At 52.2% G+C, this 26351-nt stretch overlaps 1 protein-coding gene across 12 annotated transcripts in view; it reads right to left on the bottom strand.

Moving 5' to 3' along the window:
* The window catches only part of PITPNM2 (phosphatidylinositol transfer protein membrane associated 2), a 155378-nt gene that overhangs the window by 71156 nt on the left and 57871 nt on the right, over positions 1-26351 (bottom strand). For 2 of the 12 annotated variants that reach the window (XM_013982794.2, XM_021074069.1), the window contains exon 1: positions 13723-14723. The exons of 7 other annotated variants lie outside the window; for them this stretch is intronic. The gene's annotated coding sequence lies outside the window, so the exon portion shown is untranslated. Of the gene's footprint in view, positions 1-13722; positions 14724-14745; positions 15808-15830; positions 18103-26351 lie in introns of those variants that run through there. 3 more of the 12 variants (XM_013982793.2, XM_021074071.1, XM_013982795.2) reach the window with 3 other exon arrangements.

Below are 26351 nucleotides of genomic sequence, written 5' to 3'. Positions count from 1 at the left end.
AGTCTGTGGACACTTCTGCAGCAAAATACATGAACACAGAATACATAAGGGCTATAAATAGCTTCACTTGGACTATAAATAGCCTCACCTCGGTTCAGGCGGGATTTTGCTGCCAAATGAGTTATGAAAAAGTGTTTGGTTTTCAGAGCTTGCTGGAGTTCGGAATTGAGGATGAGGGCTTGCATCTCTGCATGTCAATGTTTTTCACCACAAAACAGGGAGACAACTGTGCCTCAGCCCTGGTTCATCTCACAGCTGACGAGGTCCTGAGGAGACTCATATGCACCCTGCCCCTAAACCCTGCCAGGCCCTGACCCAGGGGACACAGCACAAGGAGACCAGTCACAAAGCAAAAACAAACACGCACACACATAAACACACATGGTGATGCGTATAAATATAACCACACCAGCCACCGGCGTGGAGACAAACAGCATCGGAAGCCCAATCTGGGGATGGAACCCAGCTGGGCAGCCCCCAGTGGCCACAGACACCTGCTCAGGCCCACCCCTGCCCATGTGCGCTTGTGCCGACAGAGGAGGAGGGGCAGGAACAAGGAAGAGGGCTGGGGCGTGGAGGCCAAGGGCTTCCCACTCTCTGGACCCAAGAGGGTCAGCAAGAGTACTGGGCATACTGGGAACAAGTCCTGGCACTACCATGTCAGAGCCAATGTCCTCAAGGGTGGCTGACCTCACTGAACTACATTTCTTTCTCATCTGCAGGGTTGGAATAATCAGGCCTCCCAGGGTTCTGCCAGGAGTGGGAACACACCTCAGGGCCTGTGCTTGGGAAATGCTTGCTGGCTGTTTTGTGAAGCTGCTTCAGTGTGCAGCCTATAAAGGGGGGTATTGGAGTGGGGTGAGGGATAAGTTAGGAGTTTGGGATTAGCAGATACAAACTGCTATATACAAAATAAACAAGGTCCTATTGTATAGCAAAGGGAACTATATTCAATGCCTTATAATAAACCATAATGGAAAAGAATATGAGAAAGAATATATATTATTCTGTTACACATATATATGTATATATATATAACTAAATCACTTTGCTGTACACCCAAAACTAACACATTATAAATCAGCTGCATGGAAATTAATTAATTAGTTGAAGGGGTGACCCCTTTAATTCCAGAGATGCCTTTACATCCCAGGGCTATTTATTTATGTACCATTTTATGGCCGCGACTGAGGCATATGGAAGTTCCTGGGCCAAGGGTAGAATGGGAGCTACAGATGTGGGCCTGCACCACAGCCATGGTAACACCGGATCCAAGCCATATCTGTGACCTATGCCACAACTTGCAGCAACACCAGACCCTTAACCCACGGAGTGAGGCCAGGGACCAAACCACCATCCCTACAGAGACAACAGTGGGTCTTTAACCTGATGAGCCAAAATGGGAACTCCACTCTTTTTTTTTTTTTTTTGGCTGCATTTATAGCATGTGGAAGTTCCTGGGCCAGGGATCAAACCTGAGCCACAGCAGTAACAATGCTGGATCCTTAACTCTGTGCCATTGGGGAACTACCCCCAGGGTCCTCTTTGGAGATCAAGCCTTAGCGGGGTTACCTATGTCAGGTTCCCTGGGTGACTATAGACAGTATCTCCCAGCTGCTCTGTCTGCCAAGGGCAGTTCCCAAGAGATTGGGTTCAGGATCTGGAGGGCAAAGCCTAGAGCAGGGACAGGCTTACCCTGGAGGAGGGGGTAAGAGAGACATCAAAGACAGAACCCAGGAGTTCCAGTCGTGGCTCAGTGGAAACAAATCTGACTAGGAACCATGAGGATGCAGGTTCCATCCCTGGCCTCGCTCACTGGGTTAAGGATCCAGCATTGCCATGAGCTGTGGTATAGGTCACATCCACGGCTTGGGTCTCACGTTGCTGTGGCTCTGGTGTAGGCTAGCGGCTACAGCTTTAATTGGACCCCTAGCCTGGGAACCTCCATGTGCCGCAAGTGTAGCCCTAAAAAGACAAAAACAAAAAACAAAGAAAGACAGAACCCAGCTTTGAAGCTAGACCAGGGTTCCCATGGCGGCTCTACCCTTCACTTGGTCTCGCAAATTACTCAAGCTCCCTGAGCCTCAGTACTTACATTTACAGAAGTAGATCTAATACACTGTACACCCCGCAGGGTAGTCTGGGGGATAAATGAGGAGACAATGACTGTAAAGTGCCTGGCACACATCACACAAGAAACGGCAGCGGCTGCCATCAGTAAGTACCACGATGAAGGGGGTGGTGATGCTGGGACAGCCCTGCTAGTGGAGGGCTTCCCTTTGAACTGTATCCTCACACTCAAAACAGCCAAGATGAGAAGAAATTCGTCGATATTATTATCACCAGTCTTCCCACCGCTGTTTGGGACCCTGTCCCCTGATGACACATGAGGCGGAGGAGAGACGCTCTCTCCCCATCTCCAACTGGAAACTGAGGCCAAGAGGCTGACGGGGATGTGGTCAAGGTCATGGGGCAAGTTAGTCATAGCAAGGGAATGAGAACCCCAGGCCCAGGGCTACCCACCCCAGCCAGCACCCCAAGGCTGGCGGCCCCTGGTGGCCTCTGGGCACTCCCGAGAGTGAAGCCACCTAAGGGGACACCAGGGTATGAAGCAGCATCTGGGGGCCTGGGCTGGGGGAAGCTCGGGGCAGGCAAGCTTGAGGGAAGGAAGAAGAAGAGGGGGTGGCTAGGGTGCAGGGAACTGAGTCATCTTAACCGGTCCAAGCCCATCGCACACAGTCTGGCTCTTCTATCTTTGGCGGGGAGCCTGGGGCTATTTTGGGAAGCTCTGCACACAGCCCGCCACTTCCCTGCCAGGCTGACTGGGTCAAAAACAAAACCAGCCCGGCAACAGCCCCGTGTCAACAGGGTGGGGAGTGAGGAGGCACTGAACAGCCCCACACTGAACAGCAGGGACGGGGGTGGCGGGGGCAGGCACCACCACCCACCCCTGCAAAAAATAAAATAAAATGAGGTGGTGAAACAAACAAACAAAGCCAGTCAGAGGCATCGAGACGGGTGGGGAAGGCTGGCTTTGGAACAGACGGGCTTAAGTTCGAATACAAGCTCTGTCTTGGAGCAAGTCCTTTAATGGCTCTGGGCCTCAGGGGGTTATATGCGATTACAGGCGATGACATTGAGGCTGCGCACCTCTTACTGGAAGTGAACTCTCATCTCAGCTTTACATGTCTGGTCGACCCTTCAAAGCTGCTTAAAACTCCTCTGCCCTTGCAGCCCACCTGCCCACCTCCTGCAGCCCCCACCCACACAGAGCAGGTGCTCAGAAAACACCTGTGGATGGAATGAAAATGAGAACGGGGCTGGCAAGAGAGAGTGGAGGTCCAAAGATGAGAAAACAGCCATTTAAGGGGTTTTCAAAGGAGCTGGGCACCATGGGGTGGCTGATGCAGATCGGTATGTCTCACAGATGACAAGCAAGTGTTCAGAGAAGGGATGGGACATGCCCAAGGTCACTGGACGTGTCAGAACCCACAAAAGGCCACCCAGCTCCAGTGAGGGCTGAGGTTCTCAGCAAGCTGTGTCCTGATCTTTCTGGAGGAGAAAACGGGGCCTAAGGACAGGGAAGGACATGGCTCAGAGAGGAAGGTACAGGTAGGTGGGGCTCTCTGGAACGATCATTTTTCTACTGGGGCCAGGGCTTAGGAGCTAGAGCTCATCACAGATGACGTGGGGGTTGGAGCATGTGCTGGGAATCTGACAGCCCAGTCAGACCCCTGGCCCTGACTCTTCTCACGAGACTCTCAAGAAGCTCCAGGGCTGCAGTCACAGTAGCCAAAAGATGGAAGCAACCCAAACGTCCACTGATGGATGAGCTGATGAACAAAGGCGGTCCATCCATACAATGGAATGTTACTCAGCCGTAAAAAGGAAGGATAGTCTGACACAGGCTATGATGAGCATGAACCTGGAAGACCTGATGCTATGTGAAATAAGCCCGACACAAAAGGACAGGTCCTGGACAATCCCACTTCTACGAGGCACCAGGAGAAATTCATAGTGACAGAAAGGAGAATGGGGTTGCCAGATGCTGGGGGGAGAGAGAAGGGGACACAGTGTCAGTTCAGGGAAATAAAAGAGTTCTGGAGATGGACGGTGGTGACGGTGGTACAACAATGTGAATGTACTTAACACCCCTGAACCATACATTTAAAAACATTTAAAACGGTAAATCTTGTTACGTGTATTTTATCACAATTTTACTAAAATAAAACTCAAAAAAAAAAGAAAAAAGAAAGGGAAAAAAGCCCCAGAATTGGGTACAGGGTTTTCTTCTGGAGTGATGAAAATGTTTTGGAACGAGACAGAGAAGCAGTGGTTACACAACATTATGAGTGTACTGGAGCTCCCACTGTGGTGCAACAGGATCAGCAGTGTCTTGGGAGCACTGGGACAGGATTCAATCCCTGGCCCGGCACAGTGGGTTAGGGATCTTGCATTGCCACAGCTGCAGCTTAGTTTGCAGCTATGGCTCAGGTATGATCCCTAACCCAGGAGTTCCATATGCAGCAGGCAGCCAAAAGAAAAAAAATTATAAGTGTACTAAATGCCACTGAATCGTACACTCTTTTTCTTTCTTTCTTTCTTTTTATGGCTGTACCTGCAGCATATGGAAGTTCCCAGGCTAGGAGTTGAATGGGAAGTGCAGCTGCTGGCCTACGCCACTGCCCCAGAAACACCAGATCCGAGCTTCATCTTCAACTTATGCTGTAGTTTGCAGCAATGCCAGATCCTTAACCCACTGAGTGAGGCCAGTGATCAAGCCCGCATCCTCACAGATACTATGTCAGGTTCTTAACCCACTGAGCCACAATGGGAACTCTCTGAGTTGTATACTTTAAAATAGTTTTTATGTTAGGTGAATCTCATCTCCATATAAAAAAAATTTTTTTGGCCGTGCCCACAGCATGCAAAAGTTCCCAGGCCAGGGATCAAACCCATGCCATCCTGCAACCAGAGCCACAGTCGTGACAATGCTGGATCCTTAACCCACTGAGCCACGAGGGAACTGTAATAAAAATTTTTTTAGCCACTGAGTATGAGGCAGGCGGCTCTGGTGGACAGGCATGCTGGGCAGAGCTGGGAACCAGCAGTGACTGCATCACTGTGTCTTAGTTCTTTCCGAGCAGGAGGATCTGAGGGACATTACGGGTGTGGGAAGGATCAGATAGGTGGCTGAGGTGCCAGCAGCCAGGTAGCCATGGGGTATCTGGTCCCAGCAGTGAGGGATGCATGGATCTCAGGCACTGTGTCAGGGTCGCCCCTCCATTGCCCCTGGATGTAAGAGGTGTCTAGAAGTCAGACACAGGAAGGGTTTCACACAGCAGCAGGATCCGTCTTTGCTTAGCTGAAGGGGACACAGGCCCTTTGAGGGGCAGGGACACGGCCGGGGCTTGGCTTCAGGCCTTCCAACAACCTCCAGCCTGGTGTACGTGCAATTGTGTGGAGATCGACCTCAATCTCACTGCTGAAACATGCTCAGTGCATCTCGTCTGGGACAGCCCTGGGCACACAGGGATGGCGGCTCCTGCAGGTGCCAAGCATCTGGATGACAACTCTACAGTGTAGCTCAGGTGCTGTGCCCAGGGAGGGCTAGGAGCTGAGAGAGAGAGAGGCAGAGCGGTGGGCAGGCAGAGTGCCTGGACAGCCCCTGGAAGATGTGGATGCAGGATATGGAGCTTCAGGACAGAAGTGGGTGGGAGACCCAGCTGTGCAAGCCGATCGGATGGGAGGGGCAGAGGTACTAGGCCCCGGCCTTGCAGAGGAGTAGAGGCCATTGCATGGGGGCACCCCTCCCCCTGCAAACCCACAAGCCAGCCAGAGGGAGGGTCCGGAGCTGGCTCTACCACATCTCCTTGGCTGCCCTTGGGTCAGAACAGGGAGGTCAGTTCCTGACAAGTGCAGGCTCAGAGCTCTTGGGGTGGGGGTGGGAATGCTCTCTGCAATACCCATCCTGTGCCCTGCGAGGGCCACCGGGGCACCTCCCAGGACGGGATGCTCACCACTACACGGTCCTGCTGGAAAGTTCTTTTTTTTTTTATTTTATTATAGTTGATCTACAATGTTCTGTAAATTTCTGCTATACGGCAATACATGTATAAACATTCTTTTTCCTCATATCTTCTATCATGTTCTGTCACAAGAGATTGGATATAGTTCTCTGTGTTGTAGAGAAGGATTTCATTGCTTACCCATTCTATTTCTTTACTTTTTAAAATTTCTTATTTATTTATTTTTGTCTTTTTTTCTTTTTAGGGCCACAACCGTGGCACATGGAGGTTCCCAGGCTAGGGGTCTAATCAGAGCTGTAGCTGCTGGCCTACGCCACAGCCACAGCAACTCGGGCTCTGAGCCACATCTGTGACCTACACCACAGCTCACAGCAACGCCGGATCCTTAACCCACTGAGCGAAGTCAGGGATCGAACCCACAACCTCATGGTTCCTAGTTGGATTCGTTTCCACTGCACCATGACGGGAACTCCTGCTTACCCATTCTAAATGTAATAGTTTGCATCTACTAATCCTAAACTCCCAGCTGGAAAGTTCTTATACTGAGCAGTCCGCCTCCCTAGGACTCAACTTGGTCCTGGAGCTGGCTCTTCAGAGCCTTGTTCAGCTTTTCTTCTCCAGGACGCCATAAAGCCAGCATCCAAATGGCACACCCTCTCCAGGGTAGCTGCTTCCTCGACCACCACCTCCTATGCTCTGTGCTCTCTGATTCTATTCTCAGAGGCAAAGCTGCCTTAGCTGACAACAGAGCCTGAGGCTGCTAAAAGGCCCAGATCTGTTTCCTGGGACCAGCTGCCAGCCCACCACTCCCCCTATCAGCTGAACAGACCTTCCCTCTACCTGGTGACACTCTGCCTGCTGGGTACGGCAGGTGGGAGAGTGTCCCCTAAATGCAAGTCCACCTAGAACCTCAGAATGTGACCTTATTTGGAAACAGGGGCTTTGCAGATCTAACTAGTTAAGAAGCTCGAGATGAAACCATTCTAGATTTAGGTTGGGCCCCAAACCCAATGATGGTGTCCTCATAAGAAGACACACAGAGGGACACAGAGGCAGAGATCAGAGAGATTGAGCCACAAGACAAGGGACACTTGGGGCCACCAGAAGCTGGGAGAAGCCAGGAAGGACCCTTGCCTAGCAAGGCCCTGCAGACTCCTTGATTTCTGATCTCTGACCTCCACAATGGTGACAATACACCTCTATCGTCCTAAACCACCCAGTCTGGGGTCCTTTGTCATGGTAGCCCCAGGACACTAGATCACTGGGTTTGCAGCATCAGGAACCAGGACGTACCCCAAGTTGACCGCAAGGACCTTAGCCCATGTCTGCCTGCTCTGGGAGCCTTCAGGAGAAAAGGCAATGGTGTCCTGGCCAGGAGGGTGACACTGACGTTCTGGCAGGACAGAGAAAGCCTGTCACCAGGTTCTCACCAGAGCTGCAGCCCAATTAGCTAAGGTCACTTGAGGAGCTGGCAAGAAGCCCTTCTCCGTCTGCCTGGCATCACTGCTCTCCCCACCCCCGGCCAGCCCAGCCCAGCCCAGCCCAGCCCAGCCCAGCCCAGCCCTGCTGGAGTCCTCAGGCGCCCCAGCCCCAAGCAAGCAGCTGTCACCACTCCTTGGGCAAAGGCCTAACCCAGGGCTGTAGTTTCTCTGCTGAGAACTGCTAAACACCCCATCCTGACCCTCAGCTCCGAATGCCCTACCCGATTTTTGGAGAATCTCTCGTTGGGTATGCATGGTTGGTCAAGGCTTCCAAAAGCTTCAGGATCGAGACCAGGGTTCCCCTGGGTTCCTGCCGGGCATGGGAGCTCAGACAGTTGAGCAGCAGCAAAGCCCTTGCTCTCCACCCTCCCAGCTCTGCAGATGCTGCTATGCCAAGGGGCAAGGTTAGGGCCATCGTGGGACCGATGGTGTTGGCATTCAAAGGGCTTCGTCATGGCCAAGTCCAGCATCTCTTCAACTGAGGTTGAGCTGCTTTAGACACGTGAGCTTGTTCAAAATGCAGATTCCTGGCCCTCCCTCCCAGGCTTAGCACATGAGAACCCCTGTGTGAGAGGCTCAGGACCCTACTTTTTATACATTCCCCCAGGACACCGGGGAGTCCACCAGACGGTCAAACACATGGCCTGGTTCAACCTCTTGGTGCAGGTAGAGAAAGCAGTCATAGTACAGGGCTTGCTTGAGGTCACACAGCAGAGCCAAGACCAGAATGTACTAGAATGGTAGGGAGCCATGTGCCTGTGTCCCTCTGGGCCTGGAATCAGATGACTGAGCCTCTTTGTGCTCAAAGAGCCCTTCTCCCAAGTAAGGCTTCCCCCAGGCCAGGTCAGCTCTGTGGGCACCTGGCTCTGACTTCTTTCTGGCCTTTATCAGACTGTAGTGTCACTGCATGCTTGCCTTCTGGCTCAGGCCCCATGCCTTGCTCTCAGCCATTTCCCCAGGGCCTGGCCAGAGCAGCTGCTCAAAAAAGGCAGTCACCCAGCAAGTGTTTGTTCGGCAAATGATGTGAAGTCCAAACTCTGTCCCAGAGCTGCTATTTGGCCTCAGGCAGGCAGTTCACTCAACTCCTCTGCCCCTGCGTGGAAAAGACTCTGGTTATCTGCTGTGGCCACTCCACAGGGCCACAGCCAGACTCAGCTAGTAAACCAGATGCCACATGCTTTGGAAACTGCAAAGCCACATCTAAGCACAAGCTCTGCACTCTGGTAATCATCCAACCATCACGTATGCATTAAAAAAGGAGGGGGGGAGTTCCCTGGTGGCTCAGTGGGTTAGAGATCTGGTGTTGTCACTGCTATGGCACGGGTTTGATCCCTGGCCTGGAAACTTCCTCATATTGTGGGTGTGGCCAAAAAAAGTATGCATTGGAGTTCCCATCGTGGCTCAGTGGTTAATGAATCCGACTAGGAACCATGAGGTTGTGGGTTCGATCCCTGGCCTCACTAGTGGGTTAAGGATCTGGTGTTGCCGCGAGCTGTGGTATAGATCGCAGACGAGGCTCGGATTTGCCATTGCTGTGGCTCTGGCATAGGTTGGCAGCAACAGCTCCAATTAGACCCCTAGCCTGGGAACCTCTATATGCAGCAGGTGTGGCCCTAGAAAAGACAAACAGACAAAAAAAAAAAAAAAAAAAAAAGTATGCATTGATTGACTGACAATGAGCTGAGAGTCCAGGGCAGCAAGACGGAGGCAGGAGACCGCTGATGGCCTGGGGCAACGGGAGAAAGCCTAGGGCAGGAGAGCCCTCCCTGCCACCTCCCACCTCCTGGACATGGAGTAAGTAGGTCCCTGGCCCTCTGCGGGCCTCAGTTTCCCAGCCTTAGCAGAAGGATTTGAGCAAGACCAATTCCAAGGGCCCTAGGACCATGCGGGCAGTGGCTCTGTGCCCTTGAGGCCCCTCCAGAAGGCACCTGCTGGTCCACCATCCCCTGCAGAGATAAGCCTCATGGAGCACCCAGGCCAGGCAGCTCAGAGGAATGTGACACTCGCCAGACCAAGGCTGGCTGCCAGATGCCAGTCATGGGGGACTGCCAAGTGGTCAGAGGGGGAGCACGGCTGCCTGTGCAATGGACGCTCTTCTCCAAGGCGTGCTGGGCAGCGCCCCTTCCTCAGCCTGACTTCTAAAGGATCTCATGGAGCCAATCGGTTCTTCAGCCCAGGCTGGTGGTGGGTATGCCCCTAAGGGGCCTGCATGACCTACATGCCCCTTCATGCATCAGCCCAACCCAGATCGACTGTGGGCCAAGAGGCAGCCTGTGAATGCTGTGACTTGCTGCAGCTGCACAGAAGGGGTGTCACCAGCACAGCCATGGCCACAGCTGCAAAATTGGGAGGGGGAGTTGTGGCGCAGGAGTCAGTGCAGACAGGAAGGTGGACTCTGGCTCCCCCCTGACCCTCCCAGCCCAGCCCAGGGTGACTCAGGAAAGTTCCTGCATCTCTGGGCCAGTTCCCCCATCTCCTGGGCCCAACCTGGAATCCTAGTGTATTGGCTGTGGCCAGGGAGCACTGAGGGCTGCAGTCATGCTGACCTCTGACCTCCAGGCCAAAGGTGCTGGGAGTTGTTTGAAGCATAAATTCTGGCCCTTCCTTGATACTGTGGCCACACCCAGCTCCAGCAGTGAGATACACCCCTGTGCCTTCGTTTCCCCTGTCAGCAGCACTGCTGAGCTACGTGCCCATAGGTCCCAGGCCTTCTGCTTCCAGGCCACAGGCTGCTGAGTGACCACATCCCTGACAGACTGTCCCACTGGCCATGACACAGCACTGGCTCTCCAAACATTTAGTAACATGAAAAGCAGTAGGTGGCCTGGCCCGGTGCATCCTAGGACAACTTTTGGCCATTCGAAACAAATCCTACTCTTAAATCCTACCCTCAGGAGAACCCCATGCAAGAATCACCATCACCGTCTCACTCCTTCTGAGGTCCCATCCTCACCCTATGCCCTGTGGCAGGAGGGTCGCCCTGTTTTATGCAGAATGTAACTCGGGCTCCCAGAGTTAAGCGACTTCTGCAGGTCACACAGCTAGGACAGCCCCATGGCTAACAAGCTGTGCTCTTCTGGCCACCCCAGAGCAGTCCCCACCTCCCAGTCTCCCCATCCTGGAATCCACACAATTAGCAGGGGCCCAGCAGGCACATGAAATCAGGCGGCAAGAGTGTTTGAAATCCCCCGTCCCCAGTGCCCTGTCTGCACAGCCTGCCGCGGCCCTGACAAAACCCATTCACAGCCACAGGCTGCGATAATGGTGTGTCCACGCCCGGAAAGCTGTGAAGTGCTTGACTTGACAAGGGCACAGGGAGACAGGAGGAGTGAGGGCACCGGCCCGGAACACAGCACTCTGCATGTGTCCTCCCCAGGTCCTCCCCCACCCTCTCCCGCCCCCAGGGCACGGTCCCCACCCTTGTCGTGAAGACCAGGAAACTGAGGCTCGGAGACATCGAGGGCATTCTCTGAGGTCTCCCTCACCCCGGGCTGATGGCAGAGTGGAGACAAGCCAGGTGCTCTGACTTAGTCCCACCTCTGCTCCCCGAGTGGGTGGTGTGCACCCGAGGGTGTGAGATGGCCCAGAACGTGCCCAACGCTCCCCTTCCAGGCGCCCTCCGTCCCACTTGCTACTCTCTGAGCTGCTGTCAGAGAGTCAAGGGGGACCCGTGAGGCATGCTTCTCTCGCCACAGCAGTTAGGTGGTGAAACTGAGGCTCTGACGGGGCAGCTGCTGTGGGGGGAGCGGAGATGGGGAACGGAGCCGGTTCTGGTGCCTGGTCCCTTCTCTCCCACCTCACTGGCTTTGTTGGGGGATGATGGGAGGCTGGGGTGGGGGGTCTCCCTCCCAGCAACCCTCAAGGATTTACCCAAAGGGGTTCTCAGGAGTCCAGGGGTATCAGGGGGCAGCAGAAGGCCACGAGGCTGACATCAGGGGGACTGTGCTGCAGTGTGGTACAAAACTAAACCAGCGCCCCATCAAGATGCTATCAGCTCTGTCCTGCTGGGTCAGGCAGCAGGATCTGGACCAAGAGACTCAGACCCTGGGGAAGGAGTCACCCAACCCACGGATGGAGCTGGGGAGGAGCCTGACCTCAGAAACCCTCGTGTCTTAGGAGAGCCTGGCTTAGCCACAGCCTGAAAGGGGCCCCCACAATAGCTCCATCACCCCCGCAGGGCTGGCCGGACACTGAGTTTGTTCACATGGCTTCTTCTGAGCTCCTTAAGGTCCCAAACCTCCTCTGTTATGTCACTATTCTGTCTACCCTTGGGGGAAAAGCCTTCGAATCACTTTTTTTCTTCTTTCTTTCACATAATCTCTAACTTCCAGGAAAGTTGCAAAAATAACCTAAGAACTCTCGTATTCTCTTTGTCCAGAATTGCTGTGTAAATATGGGCTTTACCACTGGTGCACTCTCTGCATAGCTACATGCACATATCTGTATACTCGATATGCTTACAGTCTTTTCTGAGCCATCAGAGTAAGGGACAGGGATATCTAAATGCATGATAACAACCCCCATGCCAATTCCTGGGTTCATCGCCAAGCACCTCACACCCACCTCCTCCATTTTGAGGTGCATGAAGCATGTGGTCCTATCTCCGGGTTACAGATGAGGAAACTGAGGCACGGTGTCCTGGGGTACACGGCCCCCCTACTGTACTGAGCCACCCACCCAGAAGTTCTCAGCATAAAAGACACATACCCACTCTGCAGACGGTCTCCCTGATGACATGACAGTGTCTTAGTTTTTAAAGGAAAGTCAGCCAGGCTACCCCCACCGCAGAAGAGAGAGTGGGCCAGGACCCAGGCAATGAAGATCCTCTACAGTGCAGCGGGCAGGTGTGTGGGCGGGCAGGCAGGGGGTCTTCCCGCTCCACCCTGGGCCGCCGCCTCCTCAGGGCTGCCCTCTGTTTCTTTTCTTTTCTCTCCTCAGACAACAGGGACAGAGGAAATCCTCAGTGGAGGGCGAGGACTGGGTCTGTCCTTCATCCCAAAGCCCAGGGGCCTGGGCCCCAAGGCAGAGCAGGCTGCATGTGTAACTGATCAATGAATGAGTAAGTGAGTGAGTGAGTGAGTGAGTGAGAGAGCTGAGTTCTGCTTCTGCCACAAGGAGGGCTACTCAACTGCTCTGAAACTTGGTTTGCTCACATGGAAAATGGGACAACACCAAGCACTTCTAAAGTGCTTGCAAACTGTTAAATTAGATGAGATTTGTGAAGGTGCCTGGGAGGTGGGTATTAAGATCCAGGTTCAGAGTTTGCTAAGGGAAATGAACCAGAAAAGGATAAAAATGGAAAGCAAAGCTGAAGATGCCTAAATATGAACAATGTAGAGAAGGCACAGACACACAAGCACGGACACACACACACACATGCACACATGGCCTTGCAGCTCAGCCTCTCTTAAGCTTTGCAGTCTCTCTGAGAACCCCTCTTCCTTTCAGTTTGAGACCCCCAAGATGTAAAGCTGGTACCTGAGTTTCCCCTGCAGACATGAACGTGCTAATATCTATAGCACACCTGATCACGGAGCAAAGCCTGGGAGGTTGTGGAAAAGAGGAACAGCAGAAGAAGGAGCAGCACTTTCCAGAAGTGGACACGAAGGGTTTGTCTCACTCAGGTGAGACCCAGAGCTCAAAAGCAAAGCAGAAAGAGGACAGTTGTGCAATCTTATCCATCCCGGGAACCGATTATAGGAGATCATGTTATCAAGGGCAGAATGCCAACTGGTCCATGCACCCCTGATGGCAGAAGGGAAAAATGTGTGTATGTGCTCACTTGTGTGTGTGTGTGTGTGTGTGTGTGTGTGTGTGTGTGTGTTCAGAGACATCACAAGACAGACAGGGAGAGTTTAATGTTCATGAGCTTCTGTTCTCCTGCATAATGTCTTAAGCCATTTGTGGAAAAGGATGAACTGCCACCACTAACAGATGTTCTTGGGCTGGGCATGGGGTTGCACTGGGGCAAAGGTTCAGCCTTCCAGGCAGTCGTGGTCCCAATCCTAGAATCCCTGACACTGAGCCAGCACCACCTACCCTGCCTGACACAGTCCAGGTGGGGGACGCCAGCACGCAGGGGAAGACAAACCAAACTTTGCCCAAGGAGCTTTGCGGGCTTCATGAGGTCTATCTGAACCACCAGGCTTCCCACCGAGCCCTTCCCGGAATCCCAGTGCTCCTGTCGAATTAAAGAAGAGAGAGCCACTCACCGTCTGAAAGCCAGCCAACCCGGGGACTATTCCACTTTTCCTGGAATGAGCTTTCCACACTCTCGCTGGCTGGAGCCATCGGCAGCCAGAGCTCCCACCTCTCCGACCTGCTCTCACACCCTCTGCGGCTCTTTACGATGCTTTCAAGTAAGGCACCGCTACGTGAAATCGCACTAAGAAAGGAGGCTGGCTCCTTGCGCCGGAGGACACGAGAGGGAGGGGGGGAGGCTGGCACGAGGCACTCAGGATTCACTCTGGATGAAAGCAGGAGGGTTGGCGGAGCCGTGCCTCCCTCCTCCTCCAAAGCCAGCCCTGCTCTGCCATCCTGCCGACTCGCCGCTGGCTTGCTGATTAAACACACACGTGGATCGCCCGAGCAACCCCCTACCCTGGACGCCCAGGCAGGACCCTAGGGCAGAGTAACCCCAGCTATGGTGGCACCGTGCCAGTCTCCTGTGGAGGCTGGGAACAAAGCTGAGAAGGAGTGCTGCCATTCACGGGGCTGACCTTTTATGTGTCACATCAGATTTTCCGTTCACCGGCAGGCCAAAACCCAACCAAAGCAAACCGGCAAACTGCCTCCCCACCCTTCACACAACTCGTAAACCCATCAGAATTTACAGCAAACCAACCAGAATCCAGACGTGGGTAATGTCATTAAGAAGCCTGCACGGCGCCCAGATGCCAGGAGGGTCTCAGTGACAGACTCCAGCCTCAAAGCAAAGGAAAAGCAAGACCCAGCAGAGACGCTGCAGACACAAAAGCATTCTTCTCATTCTGCCCAACAGGAACCGATCTGATTATCCAAGGGAAGCACCAAGGATTCAGGGTCAAAGGCGGCTTTAGAGAAACAGGGCTTTGGAGATGAACAAATGTCGTTTAAAGAGACCCGACCACAGTCCCAGATGGGGGTGGGGTGGGGGAGCCCTGCCTTGGACCGTCTGCTGTTAAATCAATCTGCTTGAGCTTACCCTGAAAACAAAATACATAATCCAATCAGGCGCCTGACTCGGAGACACATACCTGGGTGTCTAGACTCCCGGCTTTTTCAGCCCCCAAGGTGGGGACCTCATTCAGTCAGAGCTGACTTGTTTTCCTGATAACCTGCACCAAACTTTCAAGCCTCCCGGTGAGTCACCGGTGTTCACTTTCTATTTAAAGATCACACAGGGCTTCCTCTCAAGCACCATTTAAACCCGTGGCTTCTAAGAACTGGGTGCTAAATCCGTTTTCTTCGGGCCTCACTTTCCATCAACACCGATGTTCTAGTTGACAGCGAGGGGTTCTTTTTTCCATCATCCGCTGCCAGAAGGCAGAGGTAATAAGAGGGGCGAGGATCCCGAGACTGCCCCTGGGACTGGCAGCTGGTGGATTAAACCTCATCAATTCCCTCCAGGAGAGCCATGCAGAAGCCATCCTGAACGCCATGGCTGGAAAAGGGGAAGGTGAGATGGAGACGCTTGACCCACCGGGCAGCGGGCGTAGGATCCTGTCTGAACCTAAACTCTGCTGAGGGGCTGGCCCAGACAGATGGTGGTGCTGCCCGGGGCAGGCTGCCAGGACCGCTCCACCCAGAACCAGCCAGAGGATGATTCTAGCTACACCATCTTCTCGGAGATGCCTGGTTTCAAGCACAAAACATTTCCTCACTGAACTCCATTTTCAGGTGAGAAATGATTAGACAGAGAGACCTGTATCTAGCCATCGCCGCTCAGGGGCCCTGTCCCACCTGGGGTGCACGTGCATGCCTCTAAATTCCCACCCCCTCCCCCTGGCTGGACCACGGTCCACGCAAGCAGACTGTCCGTGCTGTGTAGCCACCGGGCTGAAAAATGGAAGTGCAACAGACAGCCTTAGACTCGAGCATCAGGAGTCTGGAACTGGCTACTCACGGCCGCCCTGGAGGAAAGACCACCACACACAACACACACCCCCAAACTCTGTTGTGTCCCCTCCGAGCTCCAAGTCAGGCCATGCCTCTCCCTCCCTCCCTCACTCCCTCCATCCCAGCTACTTCCAGGGAAAACAAGCAGACCACGTGACCAGGACCGAGCCTGCCTCGCTAATAAACCCGTCCAAAGGCTTTGACAGTTTGAGTAGAAAATTACCTTTCAGGAAGAAAATGTAAGGAAGGGGAAGAGGGGAGACAAAGTGTTAGAGCTGGGAGCCGCACGCCACAGGAGCCGACCCAGGGCTGGTCCAGCAGCCCCCCAAGTCTGCGGAGGTGCCCCAAGCTCCCCATGCTGACAGCCTCAGGGAGCCACCCCCGACACGAAGCTCCGCCGGCAGCCCATGCTTGGAGACCAGAGGGCGCCCCGGGGACGAGGGACAGATGGGTGGACGGATAGATGGACGGAGGCTCCGCGAGCCCAGCAGGGACGAGGGAGGAAGGGAGGCCAAGAGGAAGGGGTGGGGAGAGAGGAGAGGGAGGGAGGGAAGAGGGGGAATCGATTCTCTCTCCTCCACTGGGACCACTGAGCTAAGTTGCCATGGAGAAGGGGGAGCCGCTGGCAGAGCCTGAGGCGGCGGAGGAGCCGTATGCCTATGCCGAGGGAAGGCGTCAGCTGAGAGCCAATCCCCACACTTCTGGTACAGCCTCCCCCAAACCAGGCCTTCTGGGCCCGAAGCGGCCAAGCTGGGAGGGGAAGTGGCCTGGCCCAGTAGGGCAAATAGCTGCTCTCTGGCCAGGGAGGAGCTGGGGGAGGAGCAGGGACCTCAGAGCTCCATCGCCTCTGCTGAGAGCCGCGCCCTCATCTCACGCCACGCGGATCACCAGGCAGCCCCACAGATTCAGGGCCACTGAGGGGACCAGAGCCCCTCTCAACAGCCAGGGGAACACCTGGGACCCTGGTGTTTGGGGGAGCATTTCTGACCTCCACCTGCCTCCCTGTTTTCTAAGAATTAGAGTTACCAGACCCTGAGTCACATCTCCCCGTGAGTTCAGCCCCATCTCCCATCCTCAGGAATAAGATGTCCAACTACTTCAATGCCCAGAACCTCCTATGCTGGAAGTGGAGGAGAGAGTTGAAGGGAGTGAGCCCTCCCAGTGGACAGCCCTTCCCAGTGGACTGCATTTCCCAGTGGACAGCACTCCTGGGTGGACGGCACTCCCTGGTGGATGGCACTTCCTGGTGGATGGCACTCCTGGATGGAAAGCACTGCTGGATGGACAGTCCTCCCCTGTAGACACCACTCCCCAGTGGATGGCACTATTGGGTGGACAGAACCCCTGGATGGAGGGCACTCTTGGGTGGATGGCCCTCCCCAGTGGACGGCCCTTTCCAGTGGACAGCCTCCCAGGCTCCGTGGCTCCCTGTGGTTCTCCCTGTGGTTCTACCTCACCAGGCTTGCTCCTCCACCTGCCTGCACCAGCCCTGCTGCAGCTCCTGTCCACGACTGCAGCTCCAGGATCAGCCTTTGCTACTGGCCCCGCATACACTCCAAGCTGCAGAAACGGGGCTGTGCAGAGAGTGGGGAGGCCTGGGCTGAGGTCTCAGCTTATCCTCTTGGAAGGAGCACATTCAGGCCCATCTTTGGGCCTCTGCTCCTCATCACAAATGGGGACAACCCTGTCATACCTGCCATCCCCTAACCTGCACTCCTGGTCATTTTGATACCACATCAGGACAAAGGCCACAGAAAGGCTAAAGCCACCCCAGAGGCCAAGGCCTTGCAGCTCTGACACAAAAAGACCACAGGGCTGCCCCCTCAGAGTCATCTCTGAAGGCCGTGTCCTTGGGAACATTTTTTTTTTTCACAGTCCTCTTCTCACTTTTCCCCTTGACACATTATTATGAAAACATTCACTGGCATGGCCAAGTTGAAAATATCCACATAAGCATCACCGAGATCCTGCCATTTCCTCTCACTTTTGTTTAGTGCAGCAAAACACCTACAAAATTGACTACTTTAACCAAAGTTCAGAGGCATGGAGCGCACTGGTCATGCTGTGCCACCGTCACCTCTAATTCCAGAACACTGTCAACACACCCAAACCTGACAGGCCCTCCACTCCTCAGTCAGCCTCCCTCTCCCCCCCAACCCCGGCCCCTGGCAACCACCGGTCTGCTTTCTGCCCCTGTGGATTTACCTATTCTGGACACTTCATGGCAATGGGATCATATGCATGTGGCCTTTGGGTCTGGCTTCCTTCCCTCAGCATCTTGCTTTGAAGGGTCTTGCACTTGGTGGCAGCTGTCAGTGCTTTTGCTCCTCTATGGCTGAAGCATACATAGCATTGGATTTGTCTGCTGATGGATGTGAGTTGCTTCTACTTTTGCCTATTGTTCCCTCACTTTTTATTTTTTAATAGAGAACCCTATTGCATTTTATTGCTTTTATATATATATATATAAATATATAAAATGATTTTGGAATGGATTAGCAATGAGATCCTGCTGTGTAGCACTTGAGAACTGTGTCTAGTCACTTACGATGGAGCATGATAATGGCAGAAAAAAGAATGTATACATGTATGTGTAACTGGGTCACCTTGTGTACAATAGAAAACTGACAGAACACTGTAAACCAGCTATAATAGAAAAAATAAAAATCATTATATTCCCTCACTTTTAAAGTGAGTTTTTTCAGAGTCCAGGGACATTTCTTGGAGCCCCCTCCTATGTGATTTGGGATTTGGTCTCAAAGGTGCAGGCCTGGAGGCCCCAAACAGAACGTTAATCCCTGTTTGGCCTTTTCACTACAGCTCCCCACTGTGTAACCCAGACTGGGGGGCTCTGCCTGGCCCTGGGGACCGAGGCAGAGGTCCCAGGGTGTGTGTGTGGCCAGCGTGGGGGCCTTGGTCTCCTCTGTCTCCTCTGGGCAGCAGACACATATGCACGCTGCCCCCACGTCCATGCTCTGAGACCAGATGGACCTGGGTTCGAGTACTCCCTTATATGCACCAGCTATGTGACTATGGAATGATTTCCCCTCTCTGAGCCTCTGCTTCTCCATCTGTAAAATGGGGGCAACAGTCTCTGTCTCACAGGGTTGCTCTAGAGATGACACTGGTCCTGCCCCAGGGAACTTTCTGGGATGATGGACATGTTCTCCACCTGCACTGACCAGGACGGCCGCCGCCAGCCCTATGGGCTACTGAGCACCTGAAATGTGATGCGTGTGACTGGACAATGGAATTTTACATCTTATTTCACTTTAATTTAAAATTAAGGTTAAGAAGTCGCATGGGGCTAGAGGTGGTTGTCCTCAGACAGAGCAACTCTAAGGACTTAATGAGACAGGAACACAGGACACACAGTCCGGGCCGAGCTCTGTCTTCTCCTTCGCCCCTTCCTCTCCCTACTTACCCCACGGTGTCTGAGCAGTGGCGCAGGCTTCTGCCTGCAGCCTGGCCCCCAGGGCCCCCTCTAGAAGGACAGAGGGTGGGCAGTTGGGCTCTCAGGGAACAAAACAGGCACCAGCTGGGGAGTGGGCTCGGTGGACTCCATAATGACGTAGGTCCCTGAACCACTGACCCCTCCACCTCTCCTCCTGTCCCTATTGGCCCCAGACCCCTATTCTAGAACCCCCACCTCCTGCCGTTTCCCCCAGCAACGCCTGAAGTCATCCCTAGAATGTCTGGGTAGGAGCTGGAGAACTAGAGCAGAGCCTCCCCCCAATTCTGAAAGTGGGAGCAGGGACCCCCCACCCCACCTTGAGGATGTGCAGAGGGTCCATGGTTTCAGGTGAGGCTATTCCAGGTCCTCGGGGAGACCTTCCCGCTTGCATGGAGCTGTTCTCTCAGGCTCGCTGCCCTGGCACAAAGTCTGGACTAGAAACCAGACCACATACTAGTCCAACCTTCTCACTATGTAGATGCAGAAACCCAGACTCAGCTGGAGGAGCACACTGAGAAGGCAGGAGGAGTCGGGGCTGAAGCCCAGGCCCCTGACGCCCAGCCTGGTCTGCACGGGCCTCCTGTGAGGTGCGGTCAACCCACTGAGTCACAGCAGAAACTCCAGGACCCCGTGACTTGATGGTAGGCTTTCCCTCTTCCCCTCGGACGTGGCACATCTATGGGAGGATTATTCGAGAGACAGACGGGGTCCGCAGCGTGGCCATGGTGATCTAACTTAGAGCCGCAGAGTGGACCCATTGACAGCGAGGAGGGATGGAGGGGAGCAAGGGCCTGGAACAGCGGATTCCACCAACCGAGTAGGGAGGCCAGCACAGTCCAGGGAGACCCAGAGTCCGGTCTGGTCCCAGCCACTGCTCAGGAGCAAGGCTCACAATCTTGGTGGCCCCTCGTCCTTCACCTTCTCCTCATCCTGCCTGGCTATTTATAGCCTCCTCTCTGAGAACTCCTTTTTTTTTCCTGTTTCTAGGCTCGGAAAATCAAAGTAAGGCGGACCCCTCCGTCCACACAGCAAGCCTGAAGGGATAACAGCACTCCAGCCAGGCTGGCCAGGGCTGGGAGATGCAGGGGGCTCACCCCTTGCCAGACATAGGCAGAAGGTGTCCTCGAAGAGGGCAGTCGGACCTCAAACAGGGGTGCTGGAAGACGGTGACCCCAAAAGAACCCAGATCACCCCTGAGAGCTCCTCTCCATTCCGGGAAAACAAACAGACTGGGACAGTGATGAAACAGCTGTACCTTTAAACGATCTGGCCCACAGATATGAAAAACACTTGCCTGTTGAAGCTGTGTGCATGTTTGGTTATTTTTAGGGTGAACCCAGTTGCTCCCCTTGGAACCGGATGGAGCCCAGGAGGCACGTAGTCCTCTTTCCCAGAGGGGGGTCCCAGTCCTGCATCCCTGGGAACTAGGGCTTGAGTGTGAGAGCTCTGGGGCTGGTGGGCTCAGCAGGGAGCCAGGGCAGACCTGCCGGGATCTTCAAGAAGATGTGACAATGCTGACAGCACAGTTGCCCACCTGGGTCCAGAAAGAGGCCCCTGCCTCTGCCCAGAGCAGGGTTTGAAGGGAAGGAAGCTGGAGGCACTTCCTCCACCCATGCCAGGCCGAGCTAATGGGAATATTTTGCTGACATATTTCTAGAACAAACGGCAATTAGAGCAGATTTTCTCTTCCACTCCCCCTCCCCAAAACAGGAATAAATCAGTCCTACCAATTTCCCAGCTAATGATTTCCTCCATTAAATTAAAAAGAAGAAGAAGAAAATGTTTTTTTAAATGGATTACCAGCCCTGTGCTTTCAGAGACCACGTGACCTGTCAACTCCTCTTAAGTCCTGATACATCAAAGTCTCTTAATTAATTTTTAATAAATAAAAAAGTCCTAGCCTAAGAAGCACTCCTCCCCCATCACCTGCTCCCAGTCCCAGCATATGAGGGCCAGCTCCAGGCTGGCCATGATGGGGAGCCAGCTCGATTGGGCCAAAGATAATCTAGAATCGATTCTGTCAGTGCAACAAGATCCTCCCTTCACAGATGAGGGAAAACACAGGGCCTGGAGACAGGAAAGCCACCCTAAGCCCCCCACCAGACAGATGACCTCCACAGTGGTGGGATGGGGTTTTGGCTTCAAGGTGTGCCCACCTAGAGAAATGCAAACAGGTGAAGCCAGGAGCTGGGGAGTCCCAGCTTCGAGGATAGGGACGATGTGAGTTCAGACCCAGGACCTGGGCTTCTCATACTCCTGTTCCTTGGCAGCTCCCTGTTCAGGGGCTCCCATACACCTCATCTATTTCTAAAAAGTCCACCCCCTAACAGCATGGACAGACCCTGGAAGCACTGTGCTAAGTGAAAGAAGCAGATACCATAGGACAAATACTGTGTGACTCCACTGGAGATGCCTGGAGTAGGCAAGCTCACAGAGGCAGATGGTAGAAGGGTGGGTACCAGTAGGAAGGGGGAGGGATGGGGAGTTAGTGTTTCATGGGGACAGAGCTTCTCTTTGAGGAAAGAAAAGCATTCTGGAGACGGAGGCTGGTGATGGGGGCACAACAACTTGAATGGACTTAAAATGCCACTGAACTGGAGTTTCCGTTGTGGCTCAGTGGGTTAAGAACCCGACATAGTCTCAGTAAGGACATGGGTTCCATCCTTGGCCTCGCTCAGTGGGTTAAGGATCTGGTGTACGTTGTTGGCGTGGCTGTGGCGTAGACCAGCAGCTGCAGCTCCGATTCAGCCCCTAGCCTGGTAACTTCCATATGCTGCAGGAGCAGCTGCAAAAAGAAAAAAAAAAAAATGCCACCGAACCGTGTGCTTAAAAACAGTTACAGTGATGTCTTATGTATATTTTACCACAATAAAAAGATACAAAAAGAAAAAGGTCCACTCTTCAAAATGCTATACAGGAGAGGCTGACAACTCCACAGTGACTCAGGCAACACCCTCTGTGCCTGCTGCTAGTCAGACCTCAATTCCCAAAGAACAGCTGGATGGCTCATGGCCCCCTCCAGTCACACAGGATCACGATGGACCTTCAGAGAAAGGCCCCTTCTGTTAGCCAGTGTCACCAAGTCAGGATTCCCTGATGGCCTACCAGACACCAAAAGGCAGGCAGAGGTTCAGGAGGCCCTGGGAACACCCTCTCCTAAAGATGCCTCAGGGCTTTTGCACTTGCCGAACCTTCTGCCTGGAATGCATTTCCCCACATACTACAGGACTCACTTCCTAAGTCCATTTAGGTTTCTACAGAGAGGTCCACTCTGGACCATCCTATAGTCAGATGCAAGGAAGGTCACTAGGACCAGGCAGGGGGCCTTGAGTGAGAATGGGAAACCAAGAGCCCTAAGCATCCACGGGAAGCCAGCACCATTGTGCTATTCTTGGCAGGACAGAAGCAGCTCGTGGATGGGGAAGGGAGGCAGTTAGATCCTGTCTCCACCACTACCAGCCAGAGGGCCCTGGCAAGTTTCTTCACCCCTCAAAACCTCAGTTTTCTCTTCTACAATATGGGAGGAAAACAGGCTTTTTTGCGGACTATTTGAGATGATGCATTACACTGTTTAGCATATTGCGGACTATTTGAGATGATGCATTACACTGTTTAGCATATGGCTGGATATGCTCAAAGGCTGATAAATGGTAATGATTCTAGTTATAATCCCCCAAATGTTCAGGCCTGTGCATTCAAAGAGGGTCTGGGGCAATGATCCCAGACAACTCAAAGAAGGACATGCACTATGGACAGAGAAATGGATAAAGAAGATGTGGTACATATATACAATGGACTAGTACTCAGCTCATTACAAAGAGTGAAATAATGCATTTGTGGCAACAGATGGACCTAAAGAGTCTCATACTAAGTGAAATAGTCAGAAAGAGAAAGGCAGATACCATATGATATCATTTATATGTGGAATCTAAAATACGACACAAATCAATATATCTATGAAACAAAAACAGACTCACAGACATAGAGGACAGGACTTGTGGTTGCCAAAGGGGAGGAGGGTGGGGGAGGGATGGACTAGGAGTTTGGGATTAGCAGATGCGAACTCCTATATATAGGATGGATAAACAACAAGGTCCTATGGTATAGCACAGGGATCTATATTCAATATCCTGTGATAAACCACAATGGAAGAAGAATATATGTGGTACATACATACAATGGAATATTATTCAGCCATACAAAAGAATGAAGTAATGCCATTTGCAGCAACATGAATGGACCTAGAGATTCTCACACTGAGTGAAGTAAGCCAGACAGAGAAAGACAAATATCATATGATATCACTCATACATGGAATCTAACAAAAATGATACATAGTAACTTCTTTGAAAAACAGAAACAAACTCACAGATTTCAAAACCAATCTTAGGGTTACCATAGGTGAAACCATTGGGGGAAGGGAAGAATTGGGAGGGTGAGCATAACATATACACACTACTGTGTAAAGTAGATCATTAACGGGAACCTACTGTATAGCACAGGAAAATCTACTCGATAGTTTGTAATAAGCTAGATGGGAAAGAAGAATAGCTATATTTATATGTATGACTGATTCACTTTGCTGTACACCTGAAACTATACAACAGTGTAAATTAACTATACTCCAATAAAATTAAAATTAAAAAAAGAATACGTATGTATGATGAAGTCACTTTGCTGAACAGCAGAAATTAACACAACACTGTAAATCAAATTCAATAAAATGTTTTAAAAGGACACACAGTACTCATCACTGTCAAGGCAGAGGATGGGGCCTGTGGACTTACTGTGTGCTATATGTGATGTAACTAATTTAATCCTTTCTGTCCCCATTTTGCATACTAGGAAACTAAGGGGTTAGTGACTTATTTGGAAGGAAGGAAGAAAGGAAGAAGTGAGGAAGGGAGGAGGGAGGGAGGGAGGAAGAGAGAGCGGCCCCAGAAAGCAGAGGCAGATCCACAGTCAGCTTCTGCAGGTCCGACGTCCAGGCTACGTGAGCTCCCAGAAGCGGAAGGAAATGTCTCAGAGCAGGCCCCTCGAGGAAGCCCACAGCACAGTGGGGACCGTCCTGGTTCCTCTTGAAGGTCTCCAAGGTCAGGCCCAAGGTCTTCCTACTTAGTTCCACTCAGCCCAGCTGCACTGGTCAGCACCCAAGTGTGCAATTACCTCCCTCAGAACCCAGGCTGTGGTGGGGGTGGGGGAATAGCTCTGCCTTACGATGTCTCCCCGCAACTCAGAGACCCAGGGGACACCTGAAAGCCCGTGGTACCCCTTCAGCGGCTAGACATGGGGGAACCTGCACACTGGGGGGTGATTCTGTGTGCCTGCCTAAAGGGCAAACAGCTTCCAACACATTCTAGAAGGTGATTCACTTTGCTTGATGCTACCTACTAAAGAATAGGTATAAACCTCTTAATTAGCAACTCACTTAGGCTACTGACACACAGAGTTTCTACCTAGATCCCCTGCTTCCACTCCATAGGGCAGCCAAAATCAGCTTTTTTTAGGCCGTATCCGAAGCACATGAAAGTTTCCAGACTAGGGGTTGAAGAGGAGCTGCAGCTGCTGGCACACACCACAGCCACAGCAACATGGGATCTGAGCCGAATCTATGACCTACACTGCAGCTCACTTGGCAATGCTAGATCCTTAATCCACTGAGCAGGGCCAAGGATCGAACCGACCTCCTCATGGATCCTAGTCGGGTTCCTTACCACTGAGCCACAATAGGAACTCCCAAAGCAAGCATTTTAAAATGTAAATGCAAATAGGAATATGTCATGCCTCTACCCCAACACCTTCCAGCAACTCCCCCCACATTTAGGATTAAGTCCAAAGTCTTCTTCATGACCTACAAGTCCTCTGAGATAGCACCCCTGATGCTGCCATCCGGCTGTCATCTCTTATCTTTCTTCTCTCACTCCTCAAACATGTCAAGCACACTTCTACCTCAGGGCCTTTGCACCTCCTGTTACCTCTTTCTCAGACATTATATGACTTGAGTCCTGAGTCTGTTTAGGTTTTCACAGAGAGGTCCTCTCTGACCATACTATCTAAAATTCCCTACTTCCCCCACCCTCTCTATTCTCCTCGCTTGCTTATTTTCCTTCCTGGCATTTAGTACCACCAGAGTGGTACTAAGGAAAGGATTTTATTTAGTTAAGTCTGAATCTCCAGTGCTCAGGATAATGCCTGGCATATGAGTAGGGTCCAAAATCTCTGTTGATGGCTTTAGAAGTGAGGATGGTTGGTGAAAGTCAGGGAAGCTTCTAGGAATGGCTGATGTCCTGTTCATCGAGCTGGATAGTCAGTCTGTACAGAGTTAGCAGAAGTCCACTTAACATCTGCACATTTTCTGCATCTTTGTGACACTTCTATAAAAAGTTTAAAAAAAAATTTTTTTTAGGCGTTCCCATCGTGGCGCAGTGGTTAACGAGTCTGACTAGGAACCATGAGGTTGCGGGTTCGATCCCTGGCCTTGCTCAGTGGGTTAACGATCCGGCGTTGCCGTGAGCTGTGGTGTAGGTTGCAGACACGGCTCGGATCCCGCGTTGCTGTGGCTCTGGCGTAGGCTGGTGGCTACAGCTCCAATTCGACCCCTAGCCTGGGAACCTCCATATGCCGTGGAAGCGGCCCAAGAAATGGCAAAAAGACAAAAAAAAAAAAAAAAAAAAAAAAATTTTTTTAAAGCTCTGTTGAGGAGTTCCCATTGTGGCTCAGAGGTAACGAATCCAACTGGTATCCATGAGGATTCAGGTTCAACTCCTGGCCTCGCTCAGTGGGTTAAGGATCTGAAGTTGCCGTGAGCTACAGTGTAGATGGCAGACATGGCTTGGATCTGATGTTGCTGTGGCTATGGCATAGGCCAGCAGCTATAGCTCCAATTCAGCCCCAAGCCTGAGGACTTCCATATGCCATAGGAGCAATCCTAAAAAAGTGAAACAAAAAACAAAAAAGCAAAAAAAGCTCTGTCGACCGAATGGCTTATGAATAACTAAATAATGAAAGATTTACTATAAAGCTTTTTAAAAGTATGTACAAGCCATTATCTTATAATACCCTGAAGTGGAGTATAATCTGCAAATATATTGAAACACTATCTGTACAACTGGAAACATATAATACTCTAAGTCAACTATACTTCAATATAAAATAAGTAAGTAAATAAATAAAGCATGTAGAAGAGTTCCTGATATGGTCTTGGGAGGGCTGGGATGGAGGTTCTATCCCCAGTCCGACACAGTGAGTTAAGGATCCGGTGTTGCTGCAGCTGCAGCTTAGGTTGCAACT

Source organism: Sus scrofa, chromosome 14 (genome assembly GCF_000003025.6).
Source record: "Sus scrofa isolate TJ Tabasco breed Duroc chromosome 14, Sscrofa11.1, whole genome shotgun sequence".
In the NCBI taxonomy this organism is placed as follows: Eukaryota; Metazoa; Chordata; class Mammalia; order Artiodactyla; family Suidae; genus Sus; species Sus scrofa.
Note: the sequence above shows the minus strand (reverse complement) of the source record. Positions and strands in the feature narration are given on the sequence as shown.